The 18,501-nt window shown below is 38.2% G+C and overlaps 1 non-coding gene and 1 pseudogene across 1 annotated transcript; both read left to right on the top strand.

Annotated features, from left to right (window-relative positions):
* The first annotated feature begins 8,304 nt into the window (after positions 1-8,304).
* On the top strand, positions 8,305-8,423 carry LOC120600504 (uncharacterized; annotated as a pseudogene).
* Positions 8,424-18,075: 9,652 nt separating this feature from the next.
* On the top strand, positions 18,076-18,180 carry LOC120600482 (U6 spliceosomal RNA). The gene has a single exon (XR_005652198.1). It is a non-coding gene; the product is annotated as a U6 spliceosomal RNA (small nuclear RNA).
* The last annotated feature ends 321 nt before the right edge of the window (positions 18,181-18,501 follow it).

Here is an 18,501-nt window from a genome sequence, read left to right as displayed (position 1 = left end):
TTTAGATGGACAACTGAAATTACACATATATACTGAGCTGGGATCACCATGTATTTACACCAGCAGTATGATGTTTTTGTCTGTAATAAACAAAGTGAGCACCCCGGAAGACTTTAGATCATGGCAGATAATGAAACTCTGATCCTAAAATTTGGTCCTCCATCTAGTTGTTTTTTTTTTTTTTTTTTTCTAGACACAGCATGGCACAGCGAGGCCGGCAAAACTGGGTAATTGTTGATGCTATTTTTGACTTTTAGATCTACCTAAGGGAACTTACCTTTCTCCATTATTTTATCACGGTGAATATTATTGAAACTGCCAAGCCTTATTATACACTTACAATTAAGCAATTACTGATTCCACCTGCTCCACTGCAAGTCTAAGAAGGGTTGTTTAAACAGCAGAGTATGAAGCTGTCATTAAAACTGAACCAATAGTAAACACAGACATAGATGAGAGGCGATTTTAGGTGCCAGGAAGGATGATCACTCTGCAACAGTTGAGCTTTGTTTCATTTTCGATAACTGATAAACACCTTTACGAACATCGCCTCGTGTCATCCTCAGCATAAATTCTTGGAGGTGGAAGGAAGGGCAAAGGTCATCCATCTCTGGGACGTGTTCGTGGGAGATTCATTTACTCACCAATGCTTTCGAGTGAAATGATAAAGAATCAAAATCCTATGGAGAAAATTAACTCGTAGTGGGAATCCAAGAGATTTTCTGTTTAGATTTTCTGCAGAATGGTTAGATGATGGTTTGAAGTCATACATGCAGGTAAGGAGTGGCTGAGTCAGGGTTAGAACCCAGACGACATGGCTGCAGAGTACACACAGTTAATGTCTATATGGCCTCAAAATAACAAATATTTATTGAGCAATCACTGATTATTCACATACTAAACACACAAACCTTGTCGTCTGAGATTCTGCTTTGCACCCAACACCACAGGGGAAGGCACTGAAGATAGAGCAAGAAGCAAGGCATTAACTGGACATGTATTTATTTGGTTACTTCTAACCTACTGTGATTATGATGCTTCTTTAAAGAAAAAAACAAACAAAACAAACAAACAAACAAAAAAAACCAAGGTGCTGCCAAACACATAGCAGGCGATCCTGACATATTTCAGAGGAAGTAAATTTTCAGGCGTGGCTCCAGAGATGAGTAGGGGTTTTGTAGAAGACTGGGAGGAGAGAGATGCATAGATACGGAAAGAACATTTCCAGGCAGAGGGAGCAGTAAGTATGAGCACACTTCACAATCACAGAAGACACGTGTTCTTGAATTCAAACCCTGCCAAACACTCACTCGCTGATTCTAGACATACATTCCTCCTCTGGTTTCTCTCTCATTTCTTTCTTTCTTCTCTCTTCCTACATCTGTTACTTCCTGCAGCTGCCTTTTCCTCTCCTTATTTCTTAATTTTGCTGATCCTGAGGGCTCTGTCCTTGGACCTTTTTCTCGCTTTAATTCTTAGATCGCATCATCTACTCCATGGATTTGATTGCTATCTATACACTAGTAAGAATGACTTTCTACAGCCTGGTCACAACTCTATTTTGAGAGCCAGTCCTGTGTATGTGGCTGACCACTAGTGCACCTGTCTTCCTCAGAGTTTTACAGGTATCTTAACTTCAATCTGCCCCTTAATGCAATTCTGTTAATTCTGCTTCCCAAGCTTCAATCAAATGTGACACTTTCCTTCTACCCGCTTCGCCATTACCTGTAGTGCTACCTATGGCACCTATGTAACTGTATTACCCCTTGCCAACCACCCCCTGTACCAATCAGAATACTTTATCAAGAATGCAAATCTGATTACGTCAGTCCGTGTTTACACTTATATTGTCCTTAGGATAAGATGGAAGGCACAGGCCTCCCTTCTCTGACTGCCATCTACCACCATGTCAGCCCCATTTCTTATCACTCCTACATTCCATATATTCTCGACTATTGATCGGGTTATACTCTTTGTTATCTCCCAGTCCATTTTCTACTTCCTCCTATTCCATTGTGTTTGACCATTTCCTACCTGTGCTCCATGGCACGACCCTTTCTCTTATGCTGTATTTCTCTGTATTTCTCTTACTCAGATTATTCTATGATGGTTCCATAGCCCTGTACTCTCCCTAACGTTGCATTCATCACGTTTTATGATATTGTTATTTAATTATTTGTGACTACCGGACACATATCTCTCTAGCTTTTTGTTATAACTATATCATCTAGCATAGTGCCTGGCACGCAGCAACCATGTCATAAACACTCATAAACTTACATGAATAACTGTCATAACCTCAAGAATCATATACTTGTAATATCACAGAATAATGTGAGCTTTTGGATGAGAGGCAAGTTTGAATCTAGGGTTTGCCACTTATTTTCTGTTATTGGTTTTGACAAATAACTTCTCTGAACCTCAGATTTAACCTGTGAAATAAGCATAATAGTAACCAACCCGTAAGGTTGTTGTTTACATTTAAAAGTTCTGTAAAGGACAGGGCATATTTAAGTGTTCCACAAATGGGAGCTTTTAGCTAACTAACTTAGTGCCTTATAAAGTGAACTTGCATCAAATGCCTCCTAGTTTGGAGAGTGTTGGTGTGATCTGACTTGAAATCCTCCTCCCCCTGCTGCTCAATTTCTTGAGGAGCTCTCTTAATTTTAAATTTGATTTTCTATAATATCCTATCTGACCTTCCAAAGAAAATCCACTCACAAGGAGCCACATTAGATGCCACTTGTCATTCTTACGTGGAACTTACTTTGTTCACAATTACGAGTCCTAGTTAGCCACTGTCTTCATTTCCTATTGCTGCTATGACAATTGCCATGAACTTCATGGCTGAAAACAAATTAAATTTATTATTTTTTAGTTCTGAGGTTCAGAAGCCTGAAGTCAGTTGTCGCTGTGTCATCAGGGCTGTGCTCCTTCTAGAGGACTTTTCCTTCGAGAGGCTGCCTGCATTCCTTGGCTCGTGGGACCCTCTGACTTTCAAGTCAACAAGAGCCCATCAAGACTTTCTCACCATACATCACTCTGACATTGACCCTACTGCTCCTCTCTTCCACCTTTAAGGAGCTCGGTGATTCCATTAAGCTTATCTGGATGATTCACGATGATCCCCTTTTTTAAAAAATGATTTTTTATATTTTATTTTTTAATTATAGTTGACTTATGATATTATATTAGTTTTAGGTGTAAAACATAGTGATTAGACATTTATATAACTTACAAAGTGATCGCTCTGGTAAGTCTAGTACCCACCTGGTACTATATCTAGTTATTACATATTATTGATACATCCCCTGTGCTATAATTTACATCCCCATGACTATTTTGTACCTACCAATTTGTACTTCTTGATCCCTTCACCTTTTTCACCCCACTTCTCAACCTATTTCCTCTTTCTTACAGTCATTTAGTTAGCATAAGTCCAGTCAATGCTCTAAGACATACTATGAGGTAAGTATTAATCCATTTTATGGATAAGAAAAAGAAGCTCTGCAAGATATCTTTTTTTGCTGGTCATAACTAGCCATTGGCAGAACAGGGTTTCAGCCTCTTTGTTCCAGGCACTGAGTTCTTCGTCCTTTGCTTGAGGTCCTGAAGCAAAGGACGAAGAATTAGAACAGAAATCTTAAAGGATTGGGTGGGTGAAGGGAAGTTTCAATTCTTCCTGGTTACCTCACACAGTTGCCCTGAATTTTGCAATTTGTTTAATCTGCAGAATAACCTTGTAGGTGTAGGAATGTGATTTAGCATTTCCTTGTCCTTAAAACCATGCAGGGGTAAACAAAATTTGGATTGCTTGTAAAATGTCACTCAGTAAAACTGATTTTGTGTGGCTTCTTTCTGTCCTTGCTCATCCTGGCCAAGCACTGACCCCAGTTTATGGTGAGATGAATGTATCTGCTTCGATACTCGGCGTGTTACCTGAGATAGGTCTCCTCACTCTGAACCCCAGCAACAACACCAGGGACCCCAAATACTCAAATCAACTCCCGTTTTCAAATGAGAAACATGAGTGTCCTTTGTGTAGAAATACAAAAACCCAAATCCATAATTTGCGAAGATGGAAGCCATTTTAAAGATTATAAGTAGAGCGATCGTTTTGAACGCACACATGGCTACCCCGAGCAGGCTCCTGTTTCTTTTGCTTCTTACTGCCAGCAAAATGTTGGAAGATTTCTTATATGTGAACGAAATTACTCCTCTCTCATATACTGAATTCTGTTGCAAATGTCATTGGGGCGTATTTTAATGTGTTTGACTCATTTCTGGAGGTGTTTAAACCCTCTGTCTTATGAATTAGATGTGTCTGTGTTAATAAGATATATATACCAATAAATTCTAGATCTGGAAATTTAAGAAAAACAGAAGTCATATTTAAATCAGTTTTACTGAGTGACATTTTACAAGCAATCCAAATTTTGTTTACTCTACCCCTGCATGGTTTTAAGGATAAGGAAATGCTAAATCATATCCCTACACCTACAAGGTTATTCTACAGATTAAACAAATTGCAAAATTCAGGGCAACTGTGCGAGGTAACCAGGAAGAAATGAAACTTCCTTTCTCCCACCCAATCCTTTAAGATTTCTGTTCTAATTCCTTTATCAAATGCTTCCTTTCCCATGGTGCAGATACGGTGCTCAAAGCTTTGAAGATAGACTTTGTTTTAGTCCATGTTTCCTGTTACCCTTGGGATTTGGGGCTGTGGTAAGGTAAGAAGAAAGGGAGTCTGGCTCACAATTATTCTCATGGAACTTAAAGACAGGTTTAATCTTTACTTCAATCAAGTTAATTGAGGAGAATGATATTAAAATGCTTTTTGTTTCCTTTTTTATTTTTTTTTTCTTGAGGAAAAGAAAAAAGAAAGAATGTTTCTTTGCGCTGGAAAATATACGAGTCCTTTTGGGAGAACAAACATAATTCATTGTCACTCAGGCAACCAATGAGGTCACTTCCTGGTCGCTGAGCTTATAGGTTATTGAAACCACTGGGGTTTTGTTAAAAATAACCATCTAATAAATCTGCCCCGTCTTTTAATTAGGATCATGGTGATAACTTTCTTATAGGTTATTTTTCCTTTTTCAGAGCAACTTAAAAAGCCGTCCAAATTCATATACCATGTAGAGTTGGGTGGAATTGATAAACCCTGCTGGAATTGAAAATCGATTGCTGTGGATTTGTAAGAAAAGGTTCTAAATAATTTAAACATAGTGACAGAGGCCAGATTAAGCCAGCACACTGTTTCCCTTAAGTGAGTTTAAAGTTTTCTCAAAACGTTGGACAGTTTTGAACTAAACACATCTCTTTAAAACCTATACAGAAGGGAAAAAGTCATTTTTCCACATATGCTCAGGCCAAACATAGGTATTGCCCTCACTTCGCACTTTGGGAATATTCTAAAAATTGTGTTAACACAAAAGTCAATCCACATATCCTATAAGAGCATCAGGGAACTTTCTTGTTTTAGGGAGGCAGGTGGTGAAATTTCAAGTTGATTTTTTATACAAAACCACTAGGTCCCCTCTTTAAGTTAAGTATGGCAGCTGCAGCATAATCCCAAGGCTCCCAGCCTGAGTCAGGGTTCCTGGGTCCTCGGGATGCTTCCTAGTCATTCAGGATTTGGGTAATGGCAAACCCTCCTGAATTTCAGCTTCTTTTTCTGCGAAAGGGGAAAAATAGTACCAACCTCATGGTCCTTGTGTGACTTGTACCCATCCATTCATTCGATATTAATTAAGCAACTAATAAAAAATATAGTAGCAGAAACTAAGCTTTATTGAGCTCTTTCTGTCCACCAGGCACACACGTGGCCTAGAATGAGTTGCAACCGTGCCTAGATATTGATCTTTTCTGACTGCGGGAAAGCAGGGATGTCCAGGCAACGTGCCTCTGGCCACAAGCAGCAGTATCTTTTCTGTCAGTGTTAGGTATAAATATAACCAATCTCTCAGTGTTCTAAAGCATGGAAAAGACTGAGAAGCGTAACTGATAACACATTCTATCAATTAAGTTTATTGCAACACATTCTATAATTAAGGAGCTGGAAGCATAGAGAAGTTAGCTACATTGACCAATGTCATACAGCAGGCAAGAAGTGAAGCTGTCATTTGAGTTTAGGCTTATCTGATCGTGAAAGTTAATTTTATGTGTCAACTAGACCAGGCGAAGGGATGCCCAGGTAGCTGGTAAAACATTATTTCTGAGTGTGTCTCTGAGAGCATTTCTGGAGAAGATTAGCATTTGAATCAGGAGACTGAGTAAAGAAGGGTCACCCTCACCAATGTGAGCCGGCATCATCACATCTCTTGAGGGACTGAATAGAGCAGAAAAGATTCTTGCTCTCTTTTCTCGAGCTGGAATACGCATCTTCTCCTGCTCCCCATACATTGGAGCTCCTGGTTCTTGGACCTTTGAACTCCAGAATGTATAGCAGCAGCCTCCCTGGTTCTTAGGACCTCAGCCTCAGACTAGGAGTTATACCACTGGCTTTCCTGGTTCTCAGGCCTTCAGACTCAAACTCAATGATGAAACCACCTTACCTGGTTCTCTAGCTTGCAGTTACTAGATTGTGGGACCTCTTGGTCTCCATGACTCAATACCTGTGTGAGCCAACTCCTATAATAAATCCATATTTATATGCATCCTATTGGTTCTGTTTCTCTGAAGAACCCCGACTAATACACTGATTGAAGCTATGTTCTTATTTACCAAACTCTATTGCAATTATCATTATATTAATGTTGTTTTTTAAATAAATCTAGTTCACCCCTCTTTAAGACACACTGTAGGATTTCACTTCTTTGACCTCTTGAGGTTACGTGTGACCAATGACTTTCTTTGGCCAATTAAATAAGAGAAATGACATGAGTCAGCTCTAAGTTGAGGCTTCAAGAGCTTCCTTTCTCATTGTGGCAGTGACTATGGAAGCTGATGTCAAGATGATGCCTCTGTCAACCCAAGTGTCACCCAGACAGACCACACTGACTAAAGCCGTCTTATGTAGTGCATGTAATGTGAGTAAGAAACACAGTTTTGCTGTTTTGTTAAGACACTAAGATTTGGGGAGTGTTTGTAACCACAGCATAACCCTCTCTCCTGGGACAAGTATGCTGCTACTAAATATGTAGTAGGCTGTCAGTGGTGTGCTGGTAAATCATCTTGGAGGTTGGAGCAAGACGTCACTTGTAACACTGGGTGATTTTTGTGGTGCAAATACTCCCACGATGGCTGATTTCAAGCTACTGATATGACAGCACTGAATGTGGAGTTGGGACAAGATGGACAAAATCAGCTCTGGCAAGTCAGGAGAAGGCCAGCCTCAGGATCCCATTGGCTCAGTGTCAATGAAATAGATCTGACTCCTGAATTCATGGCTCTTGCAGACCGGAGAAGCAAAATTAAATGGGGCAATAGAGAAAGATGTCTATGAGTCCCATTTGTAAAGAATAGAGTGACCGAAGTAAGGGCCTCTCTTATCCTTAAATACAGATCTTTCTTAACCTGGCATCCACCAGCAAGTAGGTGTTAAAATTGTTGCCACATGGCCTATCAACAACTATATGCTTGTTGGAGTCAAAATCATTCCCAAGCCACGGATTCACTCCTTTTGAAATAAGCACCAATTCTAAATATACCTAGTTCCATTAGAAATGTGCAATACACTGAGGTACATTGGAATATTTATATATGTTTTTGCGACATCAAATTCTCTTTTGAATCAATCTAACCTTACCTGACACTCCTTTCCCAATAATAACAACATTCTGAAATAATTTTATACAGATTGGGAATATTGTAAGTAAACATTCAGAAACATACGATTACCGGATAGTCCTCTGTGACAGAGACTAGATAGATGCTCATCAATCCTATTCTATTTTTCTGGACACAATAGAAAACTACATTTTCCAGCTTCTCTTGTGGTACGTTGGAGACTAAGGAAGCAGTGATGTCCAACGTGGCCAGATCTGGCCACACATGATTTTCCTCGCTCGATTTACTGGTTGGCTGGCTGAAAGTGGAAGATCCAGTAAAGGACTCCAAGGAGACTGGGAAGTAGTGACACCACCAGAGAAGAGCCAGGGTTCCTAGATTACTGGAATAAGCCCACCTGCTAAATGCGGATTGGACTTTCTACTCAGTTATTTTGTGTTATTGATGCATTTATAGCAGCTGGTGTTCATGCCCCTGATTGATATCTCTTCTTACCTGGGAATAGATTATATTTGCTTGGAATGAAAAGGTTAGCATATTATTTTGTGTTTTTATGTACATGAAGAAACTGGAGTCTATGGCAATGCCACCCTGAACAAGCCTTATCCCGTCTGATCTTGGAAGCTAAGCAGGGTCGGGCCTGGTTAGTACTTGGATGGGAGACCACCTAGGAAGACCAGGTGCTGTAGGCATAAAAAATAAAAAATAAAAAATTGTAAGCTCACAAGATTCTTACAATCTGTGAGGTCAACCAAGGGTTGCCTCGCCTAAAAAAATAAAAAGAAAAAAAGAAACTGGAACAGACTATTCCAGTAAAACAATTGAGTAAGCCATGACACAGTTTAGATTACCTACACAGAAAAAGAGGTAATCCAGAAAGGGCTAAGAACATGGCCTGCATTTATTAAGAGCATTAAAGATTACCAAAGAGCAAAATGAATAATCGTTTCATACTTTTTCCCAGTAGATACTTCCCAGTATCTTTTAACTTTTGAAAGATAGCAGTGGGGCTTCATAATATGAAGTTATTTGTAGAAATAGCTCTTTTAACAATGGGGCTTATTGTTGAAGCCAGCAAATTTGGTTTAGATGGAATCAAAATGCTGTGATTCTTGATATATTAACTCTTTAGATGCAAAAGTAAGTGTTTGTTAAAACTCTTTGGTAAAAAATCACATAAGTAATTAACAGCCCGTGACAACTACCACATTGCACCCCCGAGATGGCCCTTAAGAAAAGACCTGCTGTCCAGTTTAAGATAATTTGATCAGCAAAGTCTTCCAGGTGTCGGCTCCTTCAGTGTTTGCTTCAGCTGCAGAGAGCTGCCTTGCCCATGGCCAGGCAATACCTGAATGTCATTCATCCAATGCCCCATCGTGGCTGGAGTGACCAGAGATTTTCACTCCTGAGCCGCCTGGTGGGTTGGCTGAGGTTTTGTCTGGCCAGTATCCCAGTCGAAGTCTTCCTCTGCCCAATCCTGCCTTTGACTCCTTCTTTCCAAAGGGATTAATCCTTGAAAAACATTACTCACCCCAAATTCCATTTCAGCATCACCTTCTGGAGAACCCAACCTGTCACATAGACTATTGAGGGGTTAGACAACTGATAAAAATACATATATTTAAAATCTAAATTTAAATATTAACTCTTGCTCCACCAGATGACACATATATGCTAATGTTTGCTCTGGAAAAATGCTAGAGATTTTTAATCTTCAAAATTTCTGACCATATTTTTTTCTACATTTGTGTTTCACAAAGTAGGGTATTGGAACATATTTTTTAAAGAAATTCTTAACAAAGGACCCTTTTTTCTTCCCCTATTCCAATGAAGGAAAAGAAATTAATTAGTTGATTAATTCAAAGCAGCCATGTATGTTAGAAATTATCAGAGTCTATGGCGACAAATTGTATATTTGCATCTCATGATTTCTTTTTTTATATTTAAAAAAAAACAGTCATAGATGTTGATGAGAATGATTTTTACTAGATCTGTACCTTGGCTTCAGTCTCTTACCCTAAAATGATGATCATATGTAAAAATACATCATAAGGCAAAAGTGATCTAATATATCTTTCAATATTTATCCTTACCATGATTATAAACCTCTATTCACTTAATCTTATAAGATGGTTACTCTTAGAATTACAGCCACTGACACCCGTTTTGGCTGTTTATTGAAATAATAATCCAGTTTATCTCAGTTTCTACTATTTTCTATTTCTGAAGTTTATAGCTGGTGCCATTCTTATGTAGAACTGAGAAAGCTATCATAACTATATTATGTGATAGAGGACACTATAAAATGTCTCTTTTGCAAATCTATCTCTGAATGTCTGCCATAGAGCCTGGCAAGTACCACTAATGACCTTGTTCCTCAGATTATGAAGAACAATTAGTATTTAGTGAATATCATGTTTAGTTAGTTATTATATGTATTGTTTAGTGTATCGTATGGTTACTTGTTATTATAAATACCTTATAGGAAATTATCTCAGTGAGTCCTCGAAGCAGCCCTATATAAAAAGCATTCTTATCATGGTCATCCAGTTTCACTAATGAGGAAACGGAGGCCCAAAGAGACCCAATAATGCACCCAAAGTCAAAGATTTAGCACAGATAAAATCAAGATATCCACCCAAGCAGTAGCCTACTCACTGTGTTGTACAGCTAATATTTAAAGTACTGGTTTCTGGGAGTCCTTGAATAAAGAGTAAATACCAATAAAAAAAGACAAATCATTATATTATTAGTTGTGCTTAATAAATGCTTGTTATCTAATTATTTATGTGCCTAGGCAATTGAAACACAAGTTAGAATTAATTTATCAACATTTATCTAGTGGGAGACTGGGACGTAGTAAAATAGGATATATTGTGAGGGGAGCGGTGAAGAGGGGGAAGAGGGGGAAGGGGGAGGGATGGGCTGGAATAAGAACTTTCAGGAAAAGGCAGTTCGGATGGGGAGACACATTGAATGGGTTTTTTGGAGCCAGGGAAGAGAAGCATAAACCCAGTGACTGCCTTGTGACGACTTGCGGGTAGGATTTAATGCACAGAAAGAGAAAGAGAAAGCAGCTCCGTGCCAAGAAATGATTTTTCTCTCCTGCTGGTCTTTTCCAACATTGTTTTTAATTTCTCTCCATAACACCGAAGCACAGTGACAGCACGATAATTCACTTTGAATTTTCAAATGGACTCAAATATGTCTGGAACTTTAAAGCCACAGAAGAACGTTTAGTTTACAAAATTAAATGTACAAAAAGTATTCACTTTGCCTATAAGATGGTAGAATTTGGGCATCTGTTTACATGAGTTTAGTTTCTAACTGAAATTCAAAATGCAAGATCTATTGACTTTTGTGTGTGTTTTTTATTCACTATATACTCTTTTCTGAGCCATTTCTGTAATTCTTTGAGTTCCAGCCCTAGATGAATCACACGCTTTACTAAGTGTTTTGATTTGTCAACATGCTGGCTTCTTAGAAAGTAACCGAAAGTATGATTTTTCCCTTATGTTATCAAAGAAAACCAAATTTAAAGACAGTTGTAGAATGGGTTTTCATATCTCAGATGATCACTTATCTAACCTATTCAGTTCCAGTTTTGCTTTCTCCAAAACATTTTTACGATTGAGCCAGTCCTATAATAACTAGCTTTGTAAAGGGAAGGGGAGGGACTTTTGCATGGGCTGATTACAATGTTTATGTAAATTACTTCCAAGTTTGATAGATCTCTTTCAAAAGACAAGGGCTCTTCCTGTTATTATTTTGCTCAAATCTGCTTGACTCGTTGATCTTTGTATTATAAAAACAAAATGCCTGTACTGAATCCTGACATGTCACTAGTTTGACAGTGCCAAATTACCTTTCAAAAGTGGCAAATGTTTCAGCCTGTCTTCTTTTAAAAAAATCTGTTCTAGTCGCTGAAAAAGAGCAGAGCTCACATCAAATGTGACTCATGAAAACAAATCCGATGCTTTTCTCGCTCCTCCCCTTCCCCTTTAAAAATCGGATCTTGTACCCTGTCACTCTCTGACTCCTTGAAAGTAGGATAAAATTCTTGAGCTGGAGAAGGTGTGTTTGGCTCAATTTTTTGTGATAATTCAGCCAACCATTTCAAGAATGGGGAGGAAAAGTGTTCATTATTATAATGTGTAATGATATTACAATTTTTATACAGCCATCTCCCACCAATTTACTTCTATATCATCAATTATCTGTAAAATGGGTAATTGTAAAAAAAAAAAAAAGCCCATCATGGGTTAGGTTTAGGCTACCACAGTTACTGCTCTAAGCTCAGGTCTCCAGGACAGAAATGCACACACGTGGCAAGTAGTAGTAAACCAACTTCCTTTCCTCCCCTTCTTCAGCTATTCTGTTCAGAAGTACTGACAGCTGTTCAAATAGCTCCTTTTCTACTCCCAGTCATGGGAAGTGGCATGATGGTTTAGGAATAAAATTACATGTACACTTCCCACAATTCTGGGATCGGTGGATGATAATCCTGGCAGGTAACCAAAGTTACTTAAGAGGTCTGTCCCATATTTCAAACAGAAATCAGTGTGTTTTATCTGACCTTTGGTCAGAAAGCTGGGTGTGTCATATAAATATGCTCTTTCCTCCTTAATGTCAACATGGCCACACTTTTATTTTGATGTATAATTTACACAATTGCAATATTTAAAATTCGATCAATATTTACTGAGTTCTTACTGTATGTATGCCGGTTACTGGGCTAGATCCTATTGACAAATAACGTAGGTGTTAGACCTGTTCTCAAATTGAAAATTCTCCGTGGATGTCCCTTTCAAAATCAACTGGATCTGTCTAAGGGACGAAACAAAGAAGGGACTTAGCCTTTGGTGTGGAGGGGACCATCTATGAATATCTAGAGGCACGTTTGGTTGTTACATCTGGGGAGGGGATTGGTGCTTCTGGCATCTAGTGGGAAGAGGCCAGAGATGCTACTAAATATCGTGCACAAGACAGCCCCTCCCCCCATAACAAAGAAGGATGTGGCCCAAAATGTCAATATTGGTGAGATTGAGAAAACCTGTTGCAACACAACTACATAAACAAGGAGGATGCGGTAGAAAAGAATACCTGGCCTTTCTCTAAATCATGTTGTTCTCTAGGAAGAAGACAATTTCGTATTGATCTTTGAGGACAGCAGAAGGGGCATATGGGCAGGGGTGGCCCTGAGAATGATTGAACGGTCTTTCTAAAAGGTCTTACCCTCTGCTCTTAGGGACCACAATTGTTGCAAATGAAACGTACTCACCAACTAGTCCTTAAAATAACAAAAGCTATAATGTCAACACCAACAACTAACTCGTACACAGCACTTAGTATGAGCTGACCATTGTCCTAAAAGCTGCTCATGCTAACTTCGCTGTTGAGGTGGGTACTGTTATTATTACAGTTAGGAAACTGAGGACTAGAGTGGTTAATTAGTAGCCCTGGGGCCACTCAGCTGGAAGTGGTAGAGCCTTGATTCTAACCTAAGTGGTTCGGATTCAGAGCCTGTTCTTCACTGCATGCAGCTAAACGGCCTCTTCCGATGTTAGCTGTTGAAATTTTATTCCCTCTCAGCGACATTCCAGGTATGAGATCTTAGACAAGTTATTTTCTCCATGTGTCGCTTTTATGATCTTGTAAGATGGATGTACGATTTGATTTGGGTTGTGGTAGGGTTTAAATGAGTTAATGCGCGTAAGGCATTATAACCGAAAAAGAGTAAGTTTTCAGTAAATTTTATCCACAATGTTGATGATGAGTCTCTTATGTGGCGTGTGCATTTTAAGATAGCGGATGTGGTGAGGAGACAGTGCATAGATTTTGGAATCTAGTAGAGCTGGTCGACATCTTTTCACGGCCTGTAATTAGCTATGTGACTTTGACCACGTGAAGAAACTCTTCGAGTCTTGTTTTTCTTTTGCTTTCTTAAGAAAAAATTGCTAAATGGAAATGATCTTTTGGAATTTTTTTTTCTGTAGAAATGTGTAATATCGCATGTGAAGTAAAGAGGAATAAACCAACAGAAATGAAATTTTGAACATTGTGAGCCATTGGGAATCATAATTTCATATTTGCTTTTCTATCGTCAGCTGATCTGTGCTAGTTAAGTGTATTTTGTCTTTTTGTAAAATCATCTATTTTGGGAATATCACCTTCTGTTCTTAGGTAGTGAGTATGTGGTCACTAAGAAGTTTTACATGCTAACAGGAAATTCTGTGTGTGTGTGCGTGTGTGTGTGTGCGCACATGCACGTATGAAGAGGCACACGCATACAGAAGACCAAACAAGAGGGCAAAGACTTGACATATTTTGTCTACTGGAGCATATAGGCACAAAGCCTTTTAACAGGTGGTCTAGAAAGAGGGCATGGCATAAGGCTGGGCAGTGAAAAGCTGGTCGTTGTGGTTGGTTTGAGAGCATATCAGCTGCCAGGGGATGCAGTTGGTATGGTTAGAAACCAGGTGTCTATAAACATTATTCTTGGCTTTTATTAGTCAAATGTCCATAACCCAGCATTGGTCCTGTCTGAGATTATTGATGCTTTTCTACAGCTTGTTCCTGTTATACACGATGGCTTTTTGCTTTTTAAAGATATTTAAATAGAACTGTCTCTCTCTGTGAATATGTGTCTTCAAACGGGGTCCTTTTTAGGAAAACAAACTATATATCATTAAGTTAAAGGTGTATGACTTTGGATATACAGTTAAGAGACATTTGGGAAGTCACTAACAAGGCTTTTTTATGAATCAGTTATTGCAGTGTGAGGAATGAAGACTATGACACAAGTTTATGAAGTGTGTGTCATTAACTGCTGCTTTGATACACTAACTTTTTTAAAAAAAGACATTTTTTGTGCAGATACAGGGGATGAGTTACTAAGAAGTTTGAATCATAGGATCAGTCTGTTATATTTTGATTAATATTGATGTTTTGTTTTTGATTAAAAGCTGTGATTCCGAAGTCTGATTTTAAAAAATAATTTCTTCTGGTTTGTTTTAGAAGAGTAAATATGTTTATAATTGATTCTATTCCATTGCCCAAGGTTTAGAGAAAATCCTCAGATCACTTTTGTAATATATTTTGTGAATGTTTGAATAAAGTAGCCACATTATTCTGCAGTTTCTAACTAGTTAAAGGTTATGTCAATGAGTGGTTGAGTACCATGCAAAAGAGGTCATTGAACTCAGCTGTCTTGGCTTTTTTTGTCAATTTTTTTTTTTTGATGGTGGTTGTTTTGTTTTGTTTTGTTTTATTATCCTGTCCTCTATTGATTCTACTCCTGAACATAAGTCAGGAGTCAAAGAAGATGTCAGACTCAAGAGGCGGGTACACGGAGTATCATTTTCCTTCTGATATTGGTTCTCGCTCTCCTAAAACTCTAAATGATTTCCTGTCTTCCTCTGAGAGTCGTTCAGGATGAACGGCATCAGTCCCAGGCACCAACAGACACCCATCACCACCTTGGCGTGTAAATGTCTCAGTCTCCCTTGGTTCCTTTGCTCTTAAGACCCTCCCATTCTGACCTGTGGCTGTCAGTTAAACTCCCTGTATGTTAACATTTCTCTGAAAACTCCTCCTATATTTTTGCTTTAACACAGGTGCTTCCTAAACTTAAGTGAATGTTTGTTAAAGTACAGGTTGAGGGGCTCTGCTCCCAGAGTTTCTGATTCTGGTGGGGACCTGGAGTCTGCATTTCCATCAAGTTCCCAGGTGATGCTGATGCTGCTGGTTGGAGGGTCACACTTTGAGGACCAGTCCTCTAGTGGAAACTTGGTCACCCCGTAGGACACTGTTTCCCCTACATTTCTCTCAAATAGCGACTGTCGTTTCATTCAATTTCCAAGTACGATTATAATTAAGATGGTTTTGGTGTTTGCTTTGCTGCTGACGTCTGTTTCATCCTCTTTATCTTCGCTCCTTCTTCAAATACGTTAGGAAGCCATCGGATTATATCGCCTGCAATACCTTTTGTGGGAGTTTCAACCAACCTTCCACTCGCTCCCTCTTCTTCAAAAAATTTTAGCATCTGACCAACTGTCTTTCTCTCTTTTATTATGCTTGCCAACACATGACTCATGATTGTATCACTATTTATCACCTCATCCACTGTACTTTCCTCCTAAGACAACTTACATTCCAGACCCCGACACTCCATCATCTTCAACCAAAACCTTCCTATAGTTTCCCTGCACGACACTAGCCCTGGATAAACCCAACTCTGCCTGTTTTGGGCCTGAACCCAAAAAGACTTAACACAGATGGCAAAACAAAACAAAATAAAAAACACAGAAATGTGCTGCCAGTTTCTACTTTAAATAAATGATGAAAAAAATCTCAAATGGGTTTTAGCACAATTGTAATTCAATTCTCTATTTTGGCAACTATTAACTGGTAGTTGAGAAGGATACTCAAAATCTCGGACAGACAAGACTGCGTGTTTTGATTCGGGAGTCATACATATCTGAGTCTAAACCTGTCTTTGACTTTTACCAATTAAATGTCCTAGAGCAAGATATCTAGTCTTTTTACAGCTTTGTTGCCTCGTCAAGAAAATGGGAAACATGATAGTTTATATTTATGTTCTTTATGAAGATTCAATAACATAAAGCATATAAAGTATTTAGCATAGTGCCTGGCTACCAGTAAGCACATGGTAAATATTAGCTATTATTATTGTCAGTAATATTATTGAACTTAGAAGCTATGCCTTGCTTTAGCAAGGCAGACACTTCTTCGAAGCATATGGTTAAAGTGTTTACTAATAAAGATCTTTCTATATTTCTAGTTTTTCCAATATTGATTCCTAAAATGATATCCGAGTGAGTGTAGGTGTGTGTTGTCACAGCATGGACCTCATTGGCTATACCGGAGGATTCAGTTACTTTACAACTTGATAGTTCAGGAGAGGCAGTCTATTGGCACAGATATGAATGTTTTCCCTGGAATAATTAAATGTTTTCCAAGCCCAGCCATGCCCTCTCTCCGACCTTCTAACAAACAGAATGAAATGAAAGTAATTTGGAAGAATCAGCAATGCACCAATAAGTAAGTCTTTCTTTATTAGGTAGTATGTTCTGGTTTCCTGAACAACCATTGAGTACTTGATTCATGAAATGTAGTCAAATCATTAACGAGAGCGCTGACAACAGGTGCAAGGCTTTGTTTCCAGAATTTCAGTTCATCAGGGAAACAATCCGATTATTTTTAAGACAATTAATAAATGACATCGGAAATGGGGGAAGGAAGGATTTAGGGGCAGCTAAGAGCGAACAAAAGTCTGGTACGAATATTTTTAAAAATGTATCAGGAATAAAATAAATTAAGAAAACACTAAAGGACAAACCACAGGAAAAATGACAAAGGGTCACCATTGGGGAATTCCCATTAGAGATGGCAAGAGAAAGATGAGGAGGTAATGGTTAGTGATAATGGCTATGAACTTACTAATGGCTGTTCTCCATCTGTCCCCAATGCCACAGAAACATAAACATCTAATTATAATAAGTTTAATGTCTTGATAAAAGGCCCTTATTTATTCCTTCATACTTTCGGAGAGCAAATATTCCATTTGAGCAAAGGTTATAAAATTGAGATCACTGTGGATAGTTTTGTTAGGCGGCAGGTCTCCTTCTCATCAACAGAATTAAAAAAAAAAAAATTACCAGCTGACAATTTTAGTGAGGTTTAAAACAGCACCATACTATCATTCGTAGATATAATGTGAAAAATTCCTTCAGTGTACAGATGCCTCCTCTAGTCCCACAACAAAAAGGGGAATAACATACCTAAGAAGTGATAAATGGTGTCATGAGAGAGGAGCCAGTGAAGGAACTTCTACGTCAAGAACAAACCATTTTTAAGGCTACTGCAGAATTAGAGAAATGGTTACCAAGAAATGGAAAGCACTTAAAGAAAATCATTTTCATAATGGCAAGATCATTTTTGTACATATAAATACATTTTTATTTGGTTATAAACATAACGTTCTTCCATTTTTTCAAAGCCCTAAATACATTAAGTCAATATAAAATGATTAAGTAGCAGAGCCATTGGTTTCTTGGGAAACATGTTTGTATATCATAGTTTTGTTGCAAAAATAACAAGTTAATGTATATAAGTGATTAGAACAATGCCTAGTCTAAAGTGCTCAATAAATGTTATGAATTAAAAATATCATCATCATCTTTTTCATGATCACTATCAGCATATACTGTAAACAGTATATATGTCCTAGCTTATCAGATAAATCAAGCCATTGCCAGCTTTAAAAATATATGTAAATGTATTTTCCCTATGATACTTTTAAAATTAAAAAAGAGATTTAAGGTGCTCACTTTGGTAGCACATATACTGAAATCGGAATTATACAGAGATGATTACCATGGCCCCCGCATAAGGATGATGCAAAAAAGAGAGACTTAAGGAGGAACCGGTCTGCCAGATAATAAACCATATCACGGAACCTGTATAGATAATATGATAAATAAGCAGGAAACAAAAAGATACTATCTACAACATTGATACTTAGTATTTTGGGCAATACTTGATGGGATGTCAAATATTTAGAAATATACCAGCAATTGCTTTTAAAGTAAAGTTTCTTGTTGTTTTAATTGTAGTATAGACTAGTTTTAGAAAATTGTACAAATCACAAGTGTGTGGTTTGATGAAATTTTATAAGATAAGGCCATGAAACTACGACCCAGAGCAAAATATGGCACACACCAGCAAGCCATAAATTCCCTGATTCCT

The sequence above is a fragment of the Pteropus medius genome, unplaced genomic scaffold (genome assembly GCF_902729225.1).
Source record: "Pteropus medius unplaced genomic scaffold, Ma_sr-lr_union100, whole genome shotgun sequence".
NCBI classification, from domain to species: domain Eukaryota; kingdom Metazoa; phylum Chordata; class Mammalia; order Chiroptera; family Pteropodidae; genus Pteropus; species Pteropus medius.
This window is presented reverse-complemented; position numbering and strand designations above follow the sequence as displayed.